The 18,168-nt window shown below is 43.1% G+C and overlaps 1 long non-coding RNA gene across 1 annotated transcript in view; it reads left to right on the forward strand.

Annotated features, from left to right (window-relative positions):
• The window catches only part of LOC120936307, a 32,510-nt gene extending 30,497 nt beyond the window's left edge, over positions 1-2,013 (forward strand). The window contains exon 3 of the long non-coding RNA XR_005748600.1: positions 1,563-2,013. This is a non-coding gene — a long non-coding RNA (uncharacterized LOC120936307). The remainder of the gene's footprint in view (positions 1-1,562) is intronic.
• The last annotated feature ends 16,155 nt before the right edge of the window (positions 2,014-18,168 follow it).

The following is an 18,168-nucleotide window of genomic DNA, read 5'->3' on the forward strand; positions in this document are numbered from 1 at the left end:
TGCGATTTTTATCGGTACTGCGACATTATGGCGGACACATCGGACACTTTTGACCCATTTTTGGCACCATTCACATTTATACTGCGATCAGTGCTATAAATATGCACGAATTACTGTATAAATGTGACTGGCATTGAAGGGGTTAACACTAGGGGGTGAGGGAGGGGTTAAATGTGTACCCTGCCTAGTGTTACTAACTGTGGGGGAGGGGGTGACTGGGGGAGGTGACCAATCTGTGTCCCTATGTACAAGAGACACAGATCGGTCTCCTCTCTCCCTGACAGGACGTGGATCTGTGTGTTTACACACACAGATCTCTGTAACCGCCGATCGCGGGAGCCTGGTGGACATCGCGACCGCCAGGCATGCGCATCGGCATCCCAGTGATGCGGCGGGCGCTCGCGCGCCCCCCAGTGGCCAGGAGGAGCGGAGGCCGTAAAAAGACGGCAAGTTAGATAATTAGAACCACCCTGCGGCCGTATAAAGTCGTACGGCCGTCGGGAAGTGGTTAATTGTATTATTTTATTTATTTACCAATTATTGTTTTATTATTTATACATTTTATTATTATTATTTTTTTAAATTGAACTGATTCCCCCTTCCACACATTTGTGGTGAATGGGGGAATCCTCCCTGCTGTGCTATTGTATTCTGACAGTAGGGAGACTCCCCTGCTGTTAGAATACACGGATCAGTACTGCAGCCGCTGATTAGATGGCTTTTTATCCGACAGGGCGGATAAACAGAAGACCATCTTTTGTATCATGCTTTTATACAGGTAGCCAATAAAGAATTTTCTTCATAAGAGCACTCTGAGTTGCCGGCTTTAATCGTATTCCTATCTGCAACCTTGGGAGTTGGACGCCGAAGCCAGAGCACCGGACTCCAGCTACTGGATATAAAATATTGAGCTTGGGTAAAACTTTTATATTTGTAGTATATTTGGTAGATCCATTTCTGTTAAACTGCAGTGGCCATTTCGAGTAAAATTTCGAGCCAAATTTTAATCTAACTTTGGCCACCTTAAGATGCAAAATATCAAATATTATCTGCATGTGTTTATTTAATTGTTCACATAAATCGTTGGGCGTCATTTTTCTCTTTTTTCTGATTGCTTTAAGTCTAAAATAGCGCACAAATTCATTAGCTCTCTTTGTAGCCATTGATGTTGAAACTGCGATTGAACAATGAAATATTTACCTTTGTTAAACAAAATCAAAGCACTAGCAGCTTAGCAACCTAGGATATAATGCAGGGCAGACACAAAATGTGCTATTTTTATGATTTGTGTTGGCACCTGTATTGAAATATTTTGTCATCAGCTGCCTTGCAGGACTTACACCACAAAGCCGAAGAATGCTTAGATATAGCTTGTTATAATTCTATCAACTCCAGGCGAAAAAAAAGAAACTGCTTGACAGCTTTCAAGAGACACCTCAAGCTAACTGATGCTATCTGGTCTTGCTCATACTGTTTATGAAACTTTAAAAAATGTGTTGTGAAGATGAAGTTTTCTTCCCATAAATGTGTGAAGCTGATTGATTATGTTCTATGTTTCACAGGATCAGCACCTGAACAAGGACAGAATTCTTACAGCTACGAAACAGTCACTTTAATTCAGATTTATAATACAAACTTCTTGAGTTGAAGCGTGGAGATTACTGAGTATTAATGAAACACCTTCATCTCGTGCATATGGCACAACGAAAGTCAAGATTTCTTAAAGTGGACCTGAACCCAAAAAGTAAAGATTTGCTGTCTTATAGGGAACATCTCGAAATGCTGATTCTGCCTAAACAGCACCCTGCAATTCTTACTGTTTTAACTTTCCCTGAAAAAGGGAAATACTTCCTGTGCCTTAAAGGGCTAGTTCACCTTTTAAGAACAAATTCAAAGGTAGTGACCAAGAAGCAGAAAGAGAAGTGAAGGGAACACAGATCTACAGAATGGATGAAGCAAAAGCAGGGAGATCCTTGAACAGCTGTGAGGCCTAAAGTGATGATGACGCTTCCGGGGGGGGGGGGGTGAAATGCATTAGACGGGATTTCCAGTGACGTCAAATCCGGCCCTTGGAGTACAATTGGAACGCAAACCGCAAGCAGAGGTTTTTAAACCAGCATTTTGATGCTTGTTTTGTAATTTTTACATGTGAGGGAATTGCCTATGGATTTTAACATGTTTTAATTATAAAATAATGGAATTACGCTATGGGCAGCTTTTGATCTCTTTTAAATAAACCCATCCAAGATATACACTGCCCTGCTGGGAAATATAAAGAAGAAAAATGTCCACTAAATATCCAGAAGACCTCTCCATATACCAAATAGGCAATTGAACTGGGAGCTGGTGAGCGCGGATGCATGAGGAGAAGAGCATGAAACGGCACATACTGTATGTTTTTGTTCACCATTGGCACAAGTTTATGTCAAGCACAGATTGCACTCTGAAGACTATTGGCACTTTCTTTGTGGACTTGAGTTGAATGATAGATTTTTTTTTAACAATAGAGAATCATAGAAATGTACATATAATTTTTATGTTGCACTTGGTTAGAGATAACTTATGGTACAATTTTACAGTTTGACACAGCGCTGGAGACACAAATACTAATTAGCATTAAACTGTAAGTTCACCTTTTCAGAAAATGTCATATGAAGCCGGGCTTCTTTGTTTACAAATGAAAGCGGGCAGCAGAGTCCCTCACAGGTCTCTAAAAACTCAACTGATCTTTGGTACTGTGCCTTATAGATTTAACAAAATTAGTGATGCGGCACAACTCCTTTTGGATTGAACAACACTCATCGTTATTCAACCAATCATTCAAGGCTTCGCCTCCCTATCCTGGACTCACAATACAGTACTGTAGAGCAGCCTTTTTCAACCAGGGTGTCCAGGCACCCTATGGTGCCTTCTGGTTTCTTCAGGGGTGCCTCAAAAATTATATACAAGCCAGTTGGTGAATCAAGCCTGCCTTTTAGTTACATAAAGCTAATTGTTTTCATTGTGCACCATTACAACCTCCTAGCCCCCCACATCCTAACAACCAATGATGTAATTGGTTGATGAGCAAAACATTGGGCACCTGCACTGCATCTCCCTTCCCTGCCCCTCTCTGACAGCATTGAGTTTGTATTATCTGATAAGGGAGAGAAACTGAGGGAGAAGAGAAACATTGGAACACTAGTCAGTACCAGTGTGTAAAGGTGTACTTGCTTTGGAAGAATAAATCCTCTTTAACGTTGGGTTTTGTTTTGTTTTTTATATTTTAAAATGAGGTGCCTTAAGATTGTGCATCATCTTAAAGGGTGCCTTGATATAAAAAAAGGTTGAGAAACACTGCTGTAGAGAATGGTGTCATTATGTGATGCCTCACTCTGCAGAATTTCATATCCTCCCACTGACGGAGGAAGGCACAGGGTGAGGAAGACCCATGATATCATTGGACCTGGTCGAAGACACCCGGAGATACTGCAGGTATACAAAACTTTTTAAAGTATGTAAACTCTAAGGCCGCGTACACACGGTCGATCCATCCGGTGAGAATGGTCCGACGGACTGTTTTCATCGGTTCACCGCTGAAGCAGACCGATGGTCTGATGTGCGTACACACCATCAGTTCAAAACCTGATCGGGTCAGAACGCGGTGACGTAAAACACACGATGTGCTGAAAAAAATGAAGTTCAATGCTTCCAAGCATGCGTCGACTTGATTCTGAGCATGTGCGGGTTTTGAACCGATGCTTTTGTGTACTAACCATCGGTTTTGACCGATGGTCAGCCGTCCATTGGTTCGATTTTAAAGCAAGTTCTATAATTTTTGTTCGAAGGACAACAGACCGATGGGCCGTACACACGGTCGGTTTGCACCGATGAAACTGGATTTCGGGCCGTTTTCATCGGTTTGGACCGACCGTGTGTACGCGGCCTAACAAAAAAGAACGTCTTTCTTTTTCTCCATTTTGATCTGTTAAATACACTGGCCCAGATTCAAGAAGCACTTGCACCCGCGCAACCATAGTTGCGCGGCGCAAGTGCTTACTTGCTCCGGTGTAACGAGTGCTCCTGATTCAGGAACCTCGTTACACCGAATGCAGCCTAGGATGTGACAAACATAAGCCTCCTTATGCCTTCACATCCCAGGCTGCATTCTTGCGTTGGCCGCTAGGGGGCGCGGCCTTTGTGATCAGCGTGTAGTATGCAAATTGCATACTACCACCGATTCACAAAAGTTGCGCGGGCCCTGCGTACGCAAGGTACGGAGTTTCCGTACGGCGCCTTTAGCATAAGGCTGCTCCTGCTAATAGCAGGCGCAGCCAATGCTAAAGTATAGCTGCGCCTCCCGCTCGCGACGTTCAAATTTCACGTCGTTTACGTAAGTGAACCGTAAATGGCGCTGGATGCCATTCACGTTCACTTACAAGCAAATGACGTCCTTGCGACGTCATTTGCCGCAATGCACGTCGGGAAAGTTTCCCGACGGAGCATGCGCTGTTCGCTCGGCGCGGGAGCGCGCCTAATTTAAAAGATTCCCGCCCCCGGCGGGATCATTTACATTAGGCAGCCTTGCGCCCGGCTGCTTAGCATATTGCCCGCGCAATTTACGGAGCAACTGCTCCGTGAATCGCGGGCAAAGCGCAATATTTGCGTGGGCGCAGAGAAAAAAATTTGATCTTTGCCCACGCAAATATTGCGCGATTCTACTTGAATCTGGGCCACTGTACTGAAATAGTTTTTTTTTTTTATCTTGTCAGAATTTCAGAACTGTCCTGTGTCATCCAGTTCATATCTACAATTCAATTAGTGCCTGTGATTTGGAAATAAAGAGCATCTGCACCATTAGCGGTTTACTATTGTGATAGTTATGCCTTCTTTGGGTCCATGGAGTCAGCGAGGCGGAAATGAGCCAACTTTCTGAACTCCAGACAATTAAATATGGTGATGCCGGTTTTACAGTCCTCGAAGGAGCACGCTTCTATGTAAAGGGTGCTAAATAGAGCATTTAAATACATTTATAGACTCTTAAAAGATATTTTAAAACAATATCTATTTCTTTTTTGGACAGGACTTTACAGTACCATGATTCACAAAAGTAACAAATGCACATGAACTCACAATAAATAAAGGTCAGCATTCTTCCTTTGTTTTGCATTATTCTATAGATATAGATGGTAATGTATGTACACTTTCATTTTTTCCAAATTCATTGACAACACCTCTATTTCCCTATAGCCACATTCAGTATATTATTCCCCCTACAATCCTGCCATTCTAATAATTGCTGTCATCTGATTTATGAAGACATCTTACAGTACATCATGATGGTTCCAGAAGCTTGTGCATTACCTAGTTTTAAACTGTTCATTAACTACTTCTCAAATACATGTAAAAAAATTACTTAGAACCCCCAAAGACGATATATATAACCTTTTAAACAGAGGCCCTAGAGAATAAAATGGTGGGTGTTGAAATTTTTTATGTCACACGATATATGCGCAGTGGTTTTTAACTGCTTCCAGCCTGCTGTACAGATGGGCAGGAGCACTCTCATTCTGGGAGGATGTCATATGGCGTCCTCCCATTCTCGCCATGCATGTGTGCCCTGTCCTGGGACAGGACATGTTCCTGGGACAGGGAGCATCACCGATCACGGTAAAGAGCCTATGATGTGTCCAATCACAGCTGATCACAGTGTAAACATGAAATGTTTTGGTTATTGGCATTCCTCTCCTAACACACTGTCAGCGCATAAGGAGAGGAGAGCTGGTAAGCGGCATTCCTCAGTGGGGACATCTGCACTGACAATTAGGGCACTGATCATCAGTATCCTGATTATCAGTGCAGCCCCAACAGTGCCCACCAGTGCTGACTGTCAGTGCCCATCAGTGATGCCTTTCAGTGCCACCTATCAGTGCCTATCATTGCTGCTTATCCGTGCAGCCTATCAGTGTCCATATGTGCTGATCATAAGTGCTGCATATTAGTACCTCCTCATCAGTGCTGCATATTAGTGCCTCCTCATCAATCTGCAAAGGAGAAAAATTACATATTTAGAACATTTTGTAATAGAAACTAAAATGTCTGTCTTTTCGTTTGTTTAGACAAAAAAATAAAGAAAACCCTGTGCTCATTAAATACCACAAAAAGAAAGCTCTATCTGTTTCAAAAGAATGATACATTTTATATTTGGGTACAGAGTCACATGACTGCGCAACTGCCATTCAAAAAGCGACAGTACTGAAAGCTGAAAATCGGCCTGGGTAGGAAGGTGGGATATCGGCAGCCGAAGCCTCTCGGCTGCCCCCGGCGCCATCCTCGGTGAGGGAATCAGGTGAAGTGTTGCCGCTTTACTGCCCAGTGCCCTACTGCGCGTTCGCGAGTCTCGCGGCACATTCTCACTTGTCCCTGCTGTGTTCTGGGACCTGTGTGTTTCCCAGAAGACAGTGGGGGGGGCAGGGGCACTCCCCCTGAAAGTTGCCAAATGTGACACTGGGGGAGGAGGGTTTCCGAAAAGCGGAGGTTCACTTTTTGTGTGGACCTCCGCTTTAATGAATTTTAGTACACACAAATAAAATATAATCTGTTAACTGACATATGTTTTTGTTTTATTTGTACAAGATCTCTGTATGCATTGTTATGGATATATCATCTGTACACTTTGATTAATTTTCCAATAAATACCTTGATTGTGAAAAAAAAATATATATAATAACCAATTTTTGGTAAAATATAAAAGATTATGTTATGCCGAGTAAAAACCTACCATGTCACTTTTTAAAATGACGTACGCCCATGGAACAGCACCAAACTGCGGTACCTAAAAACCTCCATGGGCGCCGCTTTAAGGGCCTTTACAGGTTACCAGTTTAGAGTTACACAGGATGTCTGGTGCTAGAATTATTGCTACCTCTCTGACGGTCGCGCCGATACCTCACATGTGTGGTGTGATCATCGTTTTCATATGTGCGTGGGGAAGTATGTGTTTGCATGAGCACGTGGAACATGAGCACAATTTTTTTTTTATAATATATTTTATTTAAAACCTTTTTTTTACACTGTCCTTTTAATTTAGTTTTTTGTTTTTTACCTTTGATCAACTGACTAGCACAAGGGATAAAGTACATCCCTTCTTTAGCATGTGCCACAACAGATAGGCCCCATACACACGAGAGGATTTATCCGCAGATACGGTCCAGCGGACCGTTTCCACGGATAAATCCTCTCAAAGATTTCCGCAGATTTCTATGCGATGGAGTGTACACACCATCGCATTGAAATCCGCGCGGAAATCCTCTGGCGATGACGTGTCGCGCCGTCGCCGCGATTATGACGCGGCGACGGGCGCGACGCTGTCATATAAGGAATTCCACGCATGCGTCAAATCATTACGACGCGTGCGGGGAATCCCTTTGGACGAATGGATCCGGTAAGTCTGTACAGACGAGCGGATCCATCCGTTGGAATGGATTCCAGCAGATGGATTTGTTGTGCATCACAGCAAATATCCGATCTGCTGGAATCCATCCCAGAGGAGATTTCTCCGCGGAAACAGATCCGCTGGCGTGTACACACCATAGAATCTATCCGCAGAAACCCATTTGATGGGATTTATCTGCGGATGGATTCTATCGTGTGTACGGGGCCATACTCTTTATGGAGAGATCCAGGGTCTATTAGCCCTCTGGCCTCCAATGCAGCTGATCAGGCACAGATCAATCTGATTGGCTGCTTCATTGGCCAGTAAATAAAGAACCAAAACCGGAAGTGACAAACTCCTCGTCGCTTCCAGTTTCCGACGTCACAGAGAGGGAGGAATAACATCAGTTCCTCTCTCTCTATTCAATCCACAGGATGCCGACAGTTGGAGTTGTCCCAGGCTCACAGATCGGACTGGGGAGCCCAGGAAAGCCAGCAGGGATGGGGAGAGGAGGGCATCTACTTACAATGCCTGTAGAAGTGATTGAGTGGCTGTATAACCACTTAAACCACATCTACAAGTCAAGAATAGTGGGCAGTCACATATAGATCGAATGCAATCTTCCCCATGAGCTCCCTACCTCTTAGAGATACGGAGGTCACTACAATGGAACCAATCCTCTCCTGGTCTCTTCTTTTTTCACATGCATGCCTTACAAATATTTGCAATGTATATTTTTGTCGCAAAATAATAATATGTATATTTATGTGTATTTTTCCTTACATCTAAAGCTGGATTTCTTATTCCTTCGCGTCCAGTCCTGATGAAGCCTTAAAGGCGAAACTGTCAAAGAAAAATGGACGCTACTTTCAACTGTATACAATCCATCACTGTTACATGTTAGGTATTAGATGTATGCCAATGAATAGTATTTATCAGTTTTTTTTAATTGCTGTTATTAATATTTTTTATAATTTTTGTTGTTTTTACTTCTACAAGAAGCCACATCACTTGATACAGGATGATGACTGTAGCTGCAGGCATCATCCTGGTACAACCACTTAAACCCCAAGATGTCATATGACATCCCCCCAAGGGGAAGTGGTTAAAGTGTATGTATAGCCACAGCTATAGTTTTTTCTTGTTAGTTTTGAATAAAGTAGAGAAGGTTTAACTACTTGCCGACCAGGCGCCGCAGTTATACGGCGGCAGGTCGGCTCCCCTGTGCGAGAGCCCGTAGCACTACGTCGCCTCGCGAATCGGCCACTAGGGGCGCCCCCCGCTCGTCCCTGATCCTGACGCATGTGCCCAGCGGGTGCGATCACCGCCGGGCACCCGCGATCGCTCGCTACAGAGCGAGGACTGGGAGCTGTGTGTGTAAACACACATCTCCCGGTCCTGTCAGGGGGAGAAATGCCTGACCGTCTGTTCATACAATGTATGAACAGCGATCAGTCATTTCCCCTAGTGAGTCCACCCCCCCTACAGTTAGAACATACCCAGGGAACATACTTAACCCCTTCTCCGCCCCCTAGTGTTAACCCCTTCCCTGCCAGTGGCATTTTTATAGTAATCCAATGCATTTTTATAGCACTGATCGCTATAAAAATGCCAATGGTCCCAAAAATGTGTCAAAAGTGTCCGAAGTGTCCGCCATAATGTCGCAGTACCAAAAAAAAAATTGCTGATCGCCGCCATTACTAGTAAAAACATTTTTTTATAAAAATGCCATAAAACGACCCCCTATTTTGTAAACGCTATAACTTTTGCGCAAACCAATCAATAAACGTTTATTGGGATTTTTTTTTACGAAAAATATGTCGAAGAATACGTATCGGCCTAAACTGAGGGAAAAATACGTTTTTTTATATATTTTTGGGGGATATTTATTATAGCAAAAAATATTCATTTTTTTCAAAATTGTCGCTCTATTTTTGTTTATAGTGCAAAAACTAAAAACCGCAGAGGTGATCAAATACCACCAAAAGAAAGCTCTATTTGTGGGGAAAAAAGGACGCCAATTTTGTTTGGGAGCCACGTCGCACGACTGCGCAATTGTCAGTTAAAGCGACGCAGTGCCGAATCGCAAAAAGTGCTCTGGTTTTTGACCAGCAATATGGTCCGGGGGTTAAGTGGTTAAAAGCCCTATCATGTTACTTTTTGCTGTCTATGTCCAACTGTCACCAGAACATTTGTTCCCATTGGAAGATTTTGTTCTCACCTCTTGCTCTCGTGCCAACATTTATGATTTCCACTCGCTTCCTGTCTCAAGGCCAATGGTATATCTCCCCAGAGAGGACAACATAGAATTTTGGCAGATGGTTTAACCACTCTAAAAGTAAACCTTTACATACACTTTAAGGAATGAAGAGACAGACATACACCCTTCTATTAGCCTTAAAGGGGCTTGAGGGAGCGTCTGTGATTGACAGGTCTAAATGTTACCAAAGGTTCCAACCACATCTCTGAGCATTTCATCAGGAGACAGATGTACCAGATTCATTTGTCAGCTCTTCCTCCTGCATATTTTCCAATCAATAAAAATGTGACATAGCCTCTTCTACAAAGATTTTGGCATGTTGAATGTACGTAGAAGTCGAAGAACGTAAATATACCAAGCTTTTGACTTGAAACTATGCATGGGGATAGAGACCAAGTAGGAAAATAAATCAGGCAGGCGTCAGAACCACATTTCTTCAGCTAAACACATGCAGACCTGGTTACTTGGATAATTGGAAAGACTTGCATAATAGACTAACTACTTCAAGCTTGCGACCACAAACTCGGCACTTGTTGGCTGGGCCTCTGTGTCTGGAATCGTGTAAGTGCACTTGCAGCTCAGGTGCTTAACTAAAAAAAAAAAGGACACAAATGAATTCCGATAACTTTGAACAACTGCCATAAAGGTCTTTTTGATAGGGGGGGGGTTTGATTATGTGCCATCAGACTTTTCTGTTTCACTGACATTCGCTATGCAACTCTATACATCTTGTTTCATGTTCCTCAAAAAGAAGAGAACATGTGATAATTAATTTAAAATAAACCCCAAATGGACAAAGTATTGTGTGTTTTGGCTTTTCCAACACGGATGAAATCATTTTTCTCTTTTCGGAGCCGGGTTTGCCAATGTTTTGTTTCTCATCTGAGGTTTGGAACCAGCGTGGCGAGGCCTGTCCAACGAGGACACGGAGGCCAGGGTCTGAATGTTTGTTCAAGTACGCTCAACCACCAGCTACAATTCTCCATAGAAGCGAATGGTAAGGGATATGCTGGGTGAACACAGGGCAAAGGGAAGGTAATTGTGAACAGTTAAATGAACCTTCTATTTCATAGAATTTTCCTAGCTGTGTATTTCAAACTGTGCATTGAGGAAAAAAAACAAGGCAAGTTTTTTTATTTTTTTTACATTTCCTAATTTTTTGTAGAAAACAGAAAATAACAAATGGAGAAGTTATACATAAATAGCTAGATTCAGGTAGGCAGGCGTAGCGTTGCAACGGCGTAGTGTATCGTGTTTACACTACGCCGCAGTAAGTTAGCGAGGCAAGTACATGATTCACAAAGTACTTGCCTGCTAAGTTGCGGCGTAGCGTAAGCGCGCCTAATTCAAATTTAGCTGAGGGGGCATGTTTTATGGTAATGGGGGGTGACCTTATGCGATTGACATATTTTACAAACGGCACATGCGCCTTCCGTGTACATATCCCAGTGTGCATTGCGGATAAGTGCGCCGCATGGACCTATTGGTTTCGACGTGGATGTAAATTACATCCAGCCCTATTCACGGACGACTTACGCAAACGACATAAAATTTTAGGCGGCCTATCTCTTACGGAAACGGCGTATCTTTACTGCGACGGGCGGACGTACGTTCGTGAATAGGCGTATCTAGTGATTTACATATTCTACGCCAAACGCAATGGGAGCGCCACCTAGCGGCCAGCCTAAATATTGCACCCTAAGATAGGACGGCACAAGCCGTTGTATCTTAGATAGGTTTAAGTGTATCTCTGTTTGAGAATACACTTAAACTTAGGACAGCGCAAATTCCGAATTAGGTCGGCGTATACGCCGGCCTAACTCTTACTGAATCCAGCTAAAAAGCTCCATACCCAGTGCATAGGATCAAGAACAATTACGACAAAGATGTAACTGAAATTAAAATGTTACATGTTACATAAACTATATCCATTTAGATAAAATGATTTAAACCTTTGTTACATAGTTACATAGTTAGTCAAGTTGAAAAAAGACACAAGTCCATCCAGTTCAACCATAAAACATAATTATATAAAAAAAAATATATATCGTACAATCCCATATACCCAATTCCATTGGGTATAGAATTGGGTATATGGGATTGTACGATATATATATTTTTTTATATATTTATTTTGCCTGGTATTTTTTGCCTTCCTCTGGATCAACTGTGGGTCAGTTGATCCAGAGGAAGGCAAAAAATCCTAGCAGAGCATGATCCAAAGCTAAAGTTAGAAGCTGATTGGCTACCATGGGCAATTGCACCAGATTTTTCACTCTCCAGTTTTAGTGATTGCTTACAGTAGAACTGAAGGCAAACCTTTAGAGTGGAGAGGGATTAGAACACCCGTCAGTTTTTATTGCTGTCTGTGCCCCCCTTATGGAGATTCACCCTCTCTGTCCTGTTTATCATTATCATTGAAAGTAAAAGAAAAATCTTGGGTTGTCCCCAGAAAAGTAATAGAGGGGAAATCTTCCAATGGGGACACTAGTTCTGGTGACCTCAAGGTCCCCAAGGAATTCTCTTAATTTGTAGGGGTTTCCTTTCACTTCCTGTTTTGGCTATGGGCCAGAAAGTGAATGAAAATCTCCCAAATGGGACATATTAGGGCAAAAAAAAAACACAGGGGTTATAACGCTCCCCTACTCTATCCAAAATGAAAGAAAGGCTTTGCCCATAATTCTCATTTAAGGTTAAAAAAATAACTCTCTTCATGAGATGGTGGTTATGACTTCGGGCAGGTTGGGTGCCATTTCTCCCCTTCTACCGGAGGGGAGAAATGGCACCCAACCTGCCCGAAGTCATAACCACCATCCAGACCGACTAGTCATTTGAAAGACTACTAGCTATTAGAATAGATTTTTTGCAGACCTTTGAATGAGCTTGCCTACCATGGTTAGCGTGGAATCAAAAATAATTTGTTGTGGAGCTGCGGTAGCTCAACGCGATTGGCACTGCGCTGACAAGCCATTCACCTCTGCAGCTAGGGGTTCGGATCCCGGTCTCAGCTACATGTGAATTGAGTTTGGTGGTCTCATCCCGGCTCCCGATGGGTGTGCTATGCGAGGTAAGCTTGCGCTTAGTACGCCCACCCCCCTCCCACAAAAACCACCACACTTACACGCGCTCGAAATTGGGTTAACATGCACGCACTTTGACTATGCGGTCTCTAAAAAGAGAGGCGAAGGACTAACGGGGCTGGTTGAGCGGGCTAGATCCTCTTACTCCCTTATAGGGAGTCCCTCTGCCCCGTTGGGCTTCAAAGCGGAGCAGGTAGGGTGGGCTGTGTGGGAGGACCCCCTTACACACACACACCATTGCCACCCGGGGCATGGAGAAAGGTGGCAGATTGCCTCTGGGGGAGGCCTCCCAACTCCTGCAGTCCGGCTCCTCTCTCGAGTACACGCACAAAATACACTTTAAAAAAATAAAAATAAAACATAAATAATTTGTTTATGCTAAAGAAAGTTGTATTAAACTGTGATGTATGTGGATACCTTTTGCCCTGTGCCTGTATTTCTCCTTTTCTTCCTGTGGTCGCAGCTAATAAAAATATATTTATCTGAAAAACGAACTCGACATCAGTGCACTGCTAATGCTATTTAGGAAGATGATCAGCTTATTTTAGCTTAAAATTTATTTCATGTGATACTCTAGTATCCACTTCTGGCTTTATTTCACATAATTCTGTGCAAAATTCCGTACAGCTGGAGGGATTAGAAAAACCTGGCCTGTATATACATGACACTGTAACTGTGCCATGTGTACATCACAGTCAGATTGAGCAAGGCTTTCAGAGTGCTTCTGGGAGGGGGTTGCAGTCTCTTGCCAATCACGCTGTGCTTTGCAACCTTCCTTCCTGAGAAATACAGCTTCCTAAAATCAATGCTCCAAAAAGAGATGAATGATGGATAGGGGGTATAAGCAGTTTCTTTGTAAATGATCAGAGCACATTTTTATTTTAAAATTTGAAGTTGAGATTGAACTGTATTACTGTACTGAATTTGTCCCTATCCTGTGTCTAATTCAGTGGGATATTTTCATGCTTAATTGAAGCACATTATTAATAACCTGGCACGGCTGGGCACATCCACATACATGTACGTGGCTCTTTAAGCCCAGCCGTGGGGTCGAGGGCACGCGCCCGCGGCGCGCTCCTGCGACCCAGTCCGAAGCTCCGTGACCGCGGGACCCGATCGCTGCTGGAGTCCCGCGATCGCTACCCGGAGCTGAAGAACGGGGAGAGCTGTATGTAAACACAGCTTCCCCATTCTTCACTGTGGCGGCGCCATCGATCGTGTGATCCCTTTTATAGGAAACCACAATCGATGATGTCACACCTACAGACACACCCCCCTACAGTTGTAAACACATATTAGGTCACACATAACCCCTTCAGCGCCCCCTTGTGGTTAACTCCCAAACTGCAATTGTCATTTTCACAATAAACAATGCATTTTAAATGCATTTTTTGCTGTGAAAATGACAATGGTCCCAAAAATGTGTCAAAATTGTCCGAAGTGTCCGCCATAATGTCGCAGTCACGAAAAAAATTGCTGATTGCCGCCATTAGTAGTAAAAAAAATGTTTTTTTATAAAAATGCAATAAAACTATCCCCTATTTTGTAAACGCTATAAATTTTGCGCAAACCAACCGAAAAACGCTTATTGTGATTTTTTTTACCAAAAATATGTAGAAGAATACGTATCGGCCTAAACTGAGGAAATTTTTTTTTATATATTTTTGGGGGATATTTTTTATAGCGAAAAGTAAAAAATATTGTTATTTTTTTCAAAATTATCGCTCTATTTTTGTTTATAGCGCAAAAAAATAAAAACCGCAGAGGTGATCAAATACCACCAAAAGAAAGCTCTATTTGTGGGAAAAAAAGGACGCCAATTTTGTTTGGGAGTCACGTTGCAATTGGCTGTTAAAGCGACGCAGTGCCGAATTGCAAAACCTGGCCGGGTCCTTTGGAGACACTGGAGGAGCTGTCCCCTTATACAATATATGGGACGTTTTTATACCTCACTCTCACACACTTGTTTACATTTTTTATACATTTTTTATACCTTTTTTGTATATTGCATTATTGAACCTTTCATTCATATATGGTGTGCATTGGTGCACTTGTGCATGTTCAGCACTTTTTTGCATTTTTTGCACTTTTTTCAATTTGGCACTTTTCTTGTAGTTGTGCACTTTTTGTCAGGTTTTGCACTTTCTTCATATTTGCACAGTGACACTTTATATATATAATCTCGATCACTTTCATATATTGTATCATTATCTGTTTGTGGGTCAGCACATGTATGCTCATTTTATTCATTTATTTATTTATGAGCCGTTTTGACACTTTATAGTCAGCACTTTACCACATATTTGCAGTATTTGTAGTTTGTATGTATTGGTTTTATATCTTTAGCGCAAGATCACTTTCCAATTTATTCATTTTATGTGTACAGTGAACACCATTAGATCTAGCAGCTTTTGTCATTTGGACTTCCCCACATTCATATTTACTCACTAGTAGCGCGAGAGACCTTTTACTTTTAAAGAATATAACAGAACATGTAAAAAGAAAATCAAGGACACACAAATTCAAAATGAACGACAGATTTCAAAAGATAGTAGGACAAAACAAAAACATTCTTCAAATATATTAATAGTAAAAAGGTCAGTTCAGGCCCTTTACAAAATAATCTAGAGTGGGTGACTGAAGACAAAGAGGAGGCAAATGTATTAACTACTTAAGGACTGGGCCTATTTTTCAGTCTCAGTGGGGCAGATCCACAAACGATTGATACGCCGTGTAATTTCAAATTTCCCGCGTCGTATCTTTGTTTTGTATCTACAAAACAAGATACGACTGCATCTGGGCTCGATCCGACTGGCGTATGTCTTAGTACGCTGTCGGATCGTAGGTGCATTTTTCCGCCGGCCGATAGGTGGCGTTTCCGTCGAATTCCGCGTTGAGTATGCAAATTAGATAAGTTACGGCGATCCACGAACGTACGTCCGGCCGGCGCATTTTTTTACGTCGTTTGCGTTCGGCTTTTTCCGGCGTATAGTTACCCCTGCTATTATGAGGCATACTCAATGTTAAAGCGGGGGTTCACCCTTAGAGGGCACTTTTCCCCCTTAGATTCCTGCTCGTTTTTACTAGGGGAATCGGCTATTTGTTTTAAAATATGTGCAGTACTTACCCGTTTACGAGATGCATCCTCTCCGTCGCTTCCGGGTATGGGCTGCGGGAATGGGCGTTCCTTCTTGATTGACAGTCTTCCGAGAGGCTTCCGACGGTCGCATCCATCGCGTCACGATTTTCCGAAAGAAGCCGAACGTCGGTGCGCAGGCGCAGTATAGAGCCGCACCGACGTTCGGCTTCTTTCGGCTACGAGTGACGCGATGGATGCGACCGTCGGAAGCCTCTCGGAAGACTGTCAATCAAGAAGGAACGCCCGCTCCCGAAGACCCATACCCGGAAGCGACGGAAGAAGATGCATCTCGAAAACGGGTAAGTACGGATCATATTTTAATACAAATAGCCGATTCCCCTAGACCGAACGAGCAGGAATCTAAGGGGAGAAAAAAAAAAAATTAATAAATGGGTGAACTTCCGCTTTAAGTATGGCCGTCGTTCCTGTGTCGAATTTTGAATTTTTTACATCGTTTGCGTAAGTCGTTCGCGAATAGGGATTTGAGTAGAATGACGTCACCGTCGTAAACATTGGCTTGTTCCGGTTTAATTTCGAGCATGCGCACTGGGATACCCCCACGGACGGCGCATGCGCCGCTAAAAAAAAACGTTGTTTACGTCGGGTTACGACGTATTTACATAAAACACACCCCCATCACATCGATTTGAATTGCGTGCCCTTACGCCGCCAAAGATACACTACGCCGCCGTAACTTACGGCGCGCTTTCTTTGAGGATTAAAAAAAAAATAAAAAATTAATTAACGGCGGTGTAGTGTATCTTAGATACGCTACGCCCGACGCAAATATGCGCCGATGTACGTGGATCTGCCCCAGTGTTTACAAGTTAAAACTTTTTGCTAGAAAATTTGAAAATGACATACTGTATATTTTTCAGACACCCTAGAGAATAAAACGGCGGTTGTTGCAATACTTTCAGTCACACCATATTTTCGCTGCGTTCTTTATTAAAAAATAAGACAACGGTAAATTTGGACCAATTTTTTTTTAATATTGTGAGAGATAATATATTGATATCCAACATGTCACTCTTCAAAACTCTTTAAAAATCTCCAAATGTCTACAGGTTGCATGTTTTGAGTTACAGAGGGGTCTAGGACTAGAATTATTGCTCTCGCTCAATACAATACCTCACATGTGTGGTTTGAACACCGTTTTTATATGCAGGCGCGACTTATGTATACGTTAGCTTTTGCATGCGAGCTCCACAGGACGGGGCACTTACATTTTTTTTATTATTTGTTTTACTTTTTATTTTGACACTGTCCTTTTAAAAAAACATTTTTGGGTCACTTTTATTCCTATTCCAAGGAATGTAAACGCATGACAGGACCTCCTAAATATGATATCTGGGGTCAAAAAAGACCTCAGATCTCAGAGCCCTTTAAGAGCTTTAGGCTTCCGCCCTCCAATGCTATGGAGCTGAGCAGGGGCCATCTTCCCCTCACATGGCATCCAGGCTCAGAGAAGAGCGCCCACAATTGTCTCCGCCGCTACTGACAGCTCTGATAAGTGACAGAGACGACCAGAGCGCTATGGGAGGGGGGGGGGCTCTCCTGCCCCCGATAAGTGATCTTGCGGCAAATTCGCTGCAGAGACCACTTTTATCTGAAAGCGGATCATCCGCTGAAGAAGAGGATACTGAGGTTATCGCAGCTAGCTGCTGGCATAACAGTGATAATCCTCTTCAAACTGCCGACGTATAACTATGGTGGCAGTCCGCAAGTGGTTAAACACTTTCTTCAGCTCTGTTTATACAACGGAGCATGGGGGAGCTTGTGGCCATAATGGGGGTGGTATTGGCACAGCCCCAAATGATCCACAATGGCTCCAAAGTGATATGGTCCAGAAATATTTAGACAGAATAAAGGTGGATAAAGCACCTGGACCAGATGGCATACACCCATGGGCCCTAAAAAAATTGAGCTCTGTAATTTCACAGCCATCATATATCATTTTTAGGGACTAGTTAATCACTGGAATGATACCACTGGATCAGGGGCGTAACTAGAAATCACAGGGCCCCATAGCAAAATGTTGTATGGGGCCCCCCAGAGCCGCCCTAGTCTCAATGCAGTGTGACCTGTGCCCCATACAGCGTGACCTGTGCCCAATACAGCATTGCCTGTGCCCAGTACAGCCTGGCCTGCCTGTGCCCAATACAGCCTCACCTGTGCAGAGGAAGAGGCAAGCCGGCCGGATCAGCAGAGAGCGGGATTGCCTGCTGTAATAGCTTTCATTTAAATTTCCGTCTTCCCGGGGCTCATGATCCCC

This window comes from Rana temporaria, chromosome 4 (assembly GCF_905171775.1).
Source record: "Rana temporaria chromosome 4, aRanTem1.1, whole genome shotgun sequence".
Lineage (NCBI taxonomy): Eukaryota > Metazoa > Chordata > Amphibia > Anura > Ranidae > Rana > Rana temporaria.